Source organism: Trichechus manatus, unplaced genomic scaffold (assembly GCF_000243295.1).
Source record: "Trichechus manatus latirostris isolate Lorelei unplaced genomic scaffold, TriManLat1.0 scaffold00061, whole genome shotgun sequence".
Taxonomy (NCBI): Eukaryota; Metazoa; Chordata; class Mammalia; order Sirenia; family Trichechidae; genus Trichechus; species Trichechus manatus.
The window spans coordinates 5788193-5794192 of NW_004443997.1; the positions used below are offsets into that span (position 1 = coordinate 5788193).

The window sequence follows — 6000 nt, forward strand, 5'->3', positions numbered from 1 at the left end:
AATTAAAACAAGACCAAGGCACCACATTTCACCTATCAGGTTGGCAAAGATTTTTCAAGCTCTACCCTGCCCAGCATGGATGAGGGTGTAGGGGAAATGGTGTGGGACTGGGCTCAGCGTTCCTGAAGGGCAGTCTGGCGGTGCTTATCCAGATTTGCAACACATATGCCCTTTGGCCCAATAATTCCACTTCTAGGCATTTATTGTAAAAGCTGCAAATAACCACAATGCCTATCAAAAATAAATTAGGGTGTGTGCACACAATGGAATATTACACAGCTATTAAAACAGGTTACAACAGATAGTGGTGATGGTTGAGCAACATGATGAACGTAATTAATGTCACTGGATTGTACATGTAAAAAATGTTAAAATCCAAAAAAAAGCAAGAAGGAAAAAATATTTAACAACAGGATACAGTTGATTTATGTATCAGCACAGAATCCTGTGCACACACTCAAAAAACGCAATATGATGAAGGCTGCAGTAGGGATGTGATGGGGTGCTATATGATCTGGTGACATTTCATTCATTCATTTACTCGGACAAGTATTTATGGAGGGATGAACAAGGTCCCTCTCTCGATCTACAGACAAAAATCAAGTAAACAAATGAGATAGTTTGAAATAGTGTGGGTGTGAGGAGCCCCTTTAGATAAGGGGTTCCAAGAAGGCATCAGGGAGGAATTGACATTTGAATAAATTTTAATAAATTCAGTATCTGGGGAAAGAGCATTCAAAACTGGGATCAGCCAATGCAAAGGCCGGGAACAAAGCTCACCTAGGAGGCGGTCAGGGGAGGAGCATTAGGAGGACCCCAAAGAGAGGCCAGGCCCCCATAACCTCCCAACTGTGTCTTCAGCACCCCAGCCTGCAGCTGACTGAGGACCACGAGTGAGCCAGCCGAGGGGGCGGGGACACCTCAGCCGCAGCCGCCGCCCCCTCCCCCGCAGCGACTCGGACCCCGCTACTGCCTGCCCTCCTACCCTCGGCCCGGCCCCTGCCCTGCTGCCCCCCACGTCATCTCGCTCCCATACTAACCTCCCCCTTTTCAGCCCTCACCCCGACACCCCCTCCCCGGCCCGCTTTTATTTATTTTGGATTAGCCAGTTGCCCCCCTGGTTCTCCCCTCTCGGGCCTGCGCCCCTCCCTCCCCGTCGCGCCCCCATAGGACCCCCAAGAAAGCTTTTGTATTTGTGCATAGCTAGAGTGAGGGCGGAGGGAGCCTGCTACAGCGGCCGCAGCCCCATCCCTTGTTTTTTATTCTGATTTTCCCTCCTTTTCTCTTTCCTTTTTTTTTTTTCCTTCTTTTTTTAAAAAAGAGAAACCGTTTTTAAACTATTTCTAGGTTTGTGAATGTGAAGCCCCAGGCCGCAGGGGGCAAGGGGCCAGGTGCCCCCCACCAGCTAAGAACAAAGTGTCTATGTGGGTGTGGGCCCCTGGCCGCAGCCCTCAGGCCTGGAGAGGACAGGGCTGCGCAGGCCAGGCCGAGCCCCTGGACCCATCCCCGTCCTGTATCATATGTAAATACTGGGAGGTGAAGCCCTCACCCCCTCTGGAACCCCCGGGGATGAGGACATCGTCTCCCCCCCCGTGTTTCTGTCCCCTCCTCAGACACCGTTACTGTAAGCTTGTAGGCCTCCACTGTGGCAGCAGCAGGCCGGCTCTCTCAGGCCCTAGGGGAAAGGCCTTGGGTCTCCTCACCCCGAAAACCTAGTGTGGGGGGTGAGGGAAGAGAAGGGCTTGCCTGGAGCCACTACTGGAAAGGAATTAACTCTCCAAAGGTCTCCCCTGCCCCCTGCCCAGGTTGGGCCCTCATGGTTTCTGCTCTGAGCCCCCGGCCCCCAACACGTGGGCATCGGGGACATTTTGGGAAGGGGCGGACTCCAGGGGAAAGCAAAGCTTCTCAGGGAACCCCCACATTCTCTCACTGAAGTTTCCCACCAGGATGGTCCCATGGCCAGAGCCCCTTGATATTCCCCCACCCCAGAACCCCCTTCAAAGGAAAAAGAGGCTCAGGGTCTGAATCTTTATGACCAGCGGCCTGGCCGGTGGGGCAGGGCTGAGGCCCACCCGTGGTCTTCCCCTTCACTGGCTCCCTCTCCTTCGGGCCTGAGGCTGGGGGCCGAAGCTCCCTTCCCCCTCACAGCCCCCACCCCTCAAACCTCGCCTTTGGAGAGTTAATTGTCTGTGAGGTGCTTAACCTATTAGCCCTGAGAACACAAAGCAATAATCTTTGTTACTGAGACTCGGCTGTTCGTGGTTTTTTTTTTTTTTTTTTTTTTTTTTTTTAATGTTTCCTAATAAAAGAGAAGCTGCATTTTATTGGTTTTTATTTTTAATTTTCTACACGTTTGAGCTGAGTCCTGAGGGACTTGGCCTCCCTTTTCTCCCCTCCCTCTGACCTTCCCGCCCCCCTGGGCCCACCCATGGGCTCAGGGCTCTGGAATTCCGTTTTCTGATTTGTTTGGGGAATTTTCAAAAAAGATGTTACATGGTGTTTCAAAGCCAGCAAGTTACCACCCTCCGGTGTCTCTTCTCTCCACATCTGTAACTTCTTTTTCCAGGTTTTATTTTCAGTTTTAAATTCCTAATAAATTATTTGAAAACGGTGCTGGGCTTGTGACTGTCTTGCGTGTCTGTGTGTATTTGGGTCGAGGTACATCGGGGATCCCTGTTTTCTTGTGCAGACTCTCCCGCTTTCCTTCTGGAATGATCCTCACTTTCTTTCCACTTGACCCAGCTTCCATCTCCAACTTCTTAACCAGCCTCAGAGTTTAGCATTGGACCCCCTTTCCTCTGGTTTGACTTTAACTCACAGAGAATCCTAAGAGGATAAGGTAGGAAAACCAGCTCACATGGGGGTGGGTAGACGTTAACAGCCAGACGGGTTTCAACTCCTCCTCTTCCTAGCTTGAAGGACATGTTCGCTGAGCCTCAGTTTTCTCATCTGTCAAAGGGGAATGAAAGAAGCCAGACACAAAAGGTCACGTATGTATGATTCCATTTGTATGAAATATCCAGAATAGGTAAATCCATAGAGACAGCAGATTGGTGGTTGCCAGGGGCTGAGGGGAACAGGGAGTGTCTTAGTCGTCTATTGCTGCTATAACAGAAATACCACAAGTGGATGGCTTTAACAAAGAGAAATTTATTCCCTCACAGTTTAGGAGGCTAGAAGTCTGAATTCCAGGAGACATCTCCAGGGAAAGGCTTTCTCTGTCGGTTCTGGGGAAAGGTCCTTGTCATCAGTCTTCTCCTGTCTAGGAGCTTTCCAGTGCAGGGACTCCAGATCCAAAGGACACGTGCTCTTGGCTTTTCTTGCATGGTGGTAATGAGGTCCCCTTGACTCTGCTAGCTTCTCTCTTTTATATCTCAAAAGAGATTGACATAACACAACCTAATCTTGTAGATTGAGTCCTACCTCATTAACATAACTGCCTCTAATCCTGCCTCATTAACATCATAGAGGTAAGATTTATAACACGTAGGAAAATCACATCAGATGACAAAATGGTGGACAACCACACAATACTGGGAATCACGGCCTAGCCAAGTTGACAGATATTTTTTTGGGACATAATTCAATCCATGACAGACAGTGACTGCTTAATGGCTATGGGGTTTCCTTTTAGGGTGATGAAAATGTTTTGAAACTAGATAGAGGCGGTGGTTACATAACATTTTGAATGTACTATATGCCATTGAATTGTTCAATTTAAAATGGTTAGTTTTATGTTATATGAGTATCAACTCAAAAAAGCAGGGGAGTGGTTGAAGGTTAAATGGGAGCATGAACACACAGGACTCAGCAGTAGGCAAGGTACATAGTAAGTACGTGGTAAATAATTGTTGTTAGGTGCTGTGGAGTCAGTTTTTACTCATAGGGACCCTATATGACAGACTAGAACTGCCCCATAGGGTTTTCTTGGCTGTAATCTTTATGGAAGCAGATCACCAGGTCTTTTCTCCCACAGAGCCACTGGATGTATTCAAACTACCAACTTTTTGGTTAGCAGCCAGACACTTGGAAAATTGCTCTTGTTGTTGTTAGTTGTTGTTGAGTTGGTTCCAACTCATAGCGACCCTAAGTACAACAAAACAAAACACTGCCGGTCCTGCGCTATCCTCTTCATCATTGTTATGCTTGAGCCCATTGTTGCAAACACTGTGTCAATCGATCTCATCGAGGGTCTTCCTCTTTTTTGCTGGTCCTCTACTTTACCAGGCATGTCCTTCTCCAGGGACTGATCCTTCCTGATAAGATGTACAAAGTATGTGAGACAGTCTTGCCATCTTCTAAGAAGTATTCTGGCTGTACTTCTTCCAAGACAGAGTTGTTCATTCTTCTGGCAGTCCATGGTATATTCAATATTCTTCGCCAACACCATAATTCACAGGTGTTGATTCTTCTTCAGTCTTCCTTATTCATTGCCCAGCTTTCATATGCATGTGAGGCAACTGAAAACACCACAGCCTTTGGTAAACAGCTGCTGTTAATATCAGGCTGCTCTAGATGCTGGGAAATGGGAGATTGCAGCTCAGCAACAGCTGCCTCCACCGAGCAGGACCAACAGCTCCTGGTTTGCACATTCATTTGACAACTATTTCCCAAGCATCTACTGTGTGCCAGGCACTGTGTTAGGCACGAATAGGGTGACCAACTCATCCTGGTTTGCCCATTGCCCTGGTTTGGGAACCACCAGCTACATATTGGAGCCCTAGTGGCAAAGTGGTTAAGAGGCCAGCTGCTAACCAAGACGTCGACAGTTCAAATCCACCAGCTGCTCCTTGGAAACCCTATGGAGCAGTCTACTCTGTCCTATCAGGTCATTGTGAGTTGGAATGGACTCGACAGCCTCAGGTTTAGTTTTAGTTACACATCGCACCACTTCTTGGATGGATGGGGCAGTAGAGAGTGGATGCCACTAGACCAGTTAGGAGGAGAGGCTGAGGATGGTAGCTTTGGGTGTGGAAAAAAGGTACAGATACTTTATGTACTGCCTCAATTTGCTGATCTGTAATAGCACTTGATTATGGACTAACCTCTGTAAAGCTTAGTATCTTTCCTGGCACAGCACTCAATGGATGTTAGCCACTGTTGTTATTGTTGTTATTGTTATTGAAGGGAGCCCTGGACTAGGAGGTAGGCAGACACAGGTTCAAATCTTATCTCCATCACTTTCCAGCTGTGTGGCTTTGGGCTAGTTACTTAAGCTCTCTGAACTTCACTTTTCTTCATCTGCAAAATGTGGGTGATAATGCCAACAACAACAACAACAATAATAACTATATCAGAAGATTGTTGTGAGGCTGAAAGACAATGTATGGAAAGCCCTCAGCACAGTGCTGAGCATATAGAGGTGCTCAGCAAATGGTAGCTGTTCTTAGGCATTTCCTGGAAGCAGGAGCCTTTCTTCAGAGGCTGGGCAGGCATGACCTTGCAGGAGTGTGGGTACGTTGTCACCTGAAAGAGCAAAGAAACTATCCTTAGTTGTTCTTTCCACTGGACAGTGTGTTTTTTCCAGGCTGGGACACCTGTGCACAGCTCTTGGGCAGCAGAAGGTCATGGGGCAGTGTGTAGGGGCTTGGGGGGGTTGCTGCCCAGTGACCTGCTCAGTCCATTCCTCTGCTACCTCTGCGGTCCAGGTGCCAGGTTTGGGCTGTCACACGGGTTATGCCTCCTTCCACAGGGAGAGGGTTTACAGTAGCAGCCTGACCCCCCTCACCTACCAGGTGCTTTGCCTAAGCCTCTGCATGTGGGAATTTGCCCAGCGTGCCTTGTGGAAAGCCTCCACCTGGCTGGGGGATGGGAGGTACGCAGGACTATACCTCCTCTCGGCCTCAAGGGGCTTTCAGCACCTCTACTGACCATCCCCTCTCCTCAAGGGGTACTGTGGTATCATAAGCACCAGATCTGACTCACATCTTGATCCTGCTGTGTGACGTTAGGTCAGTCACTTAACCTCTCAGCCTCATTTGTCCCCTCTGTAAAATGGAG

At 48.5% G+C, this 6000-nt stretch overlaps 1 protein-coding gene across 1 annotated transcript in view; it reads left to right on the top strand.

Annotated features, from left to right (window-relative positions):
- Positions 1-2627, top strand: part of MSI1 (musashi RNA binding protein 1) — a 53001-nt gene extending 50374 nt beyond the window's left edge. The window contains exon 14 of the mRNA XM_023733659.1: positions 862-2627. The gene's annotated coding sequence lies outside the window, so the exon portion shown is untranslated. The remainder of the gene's footprint in view (positions 1-861) is intronic.
- The last annotated feature ends 3373 nt before the right edge of the window (positions 2628-6000 follow it).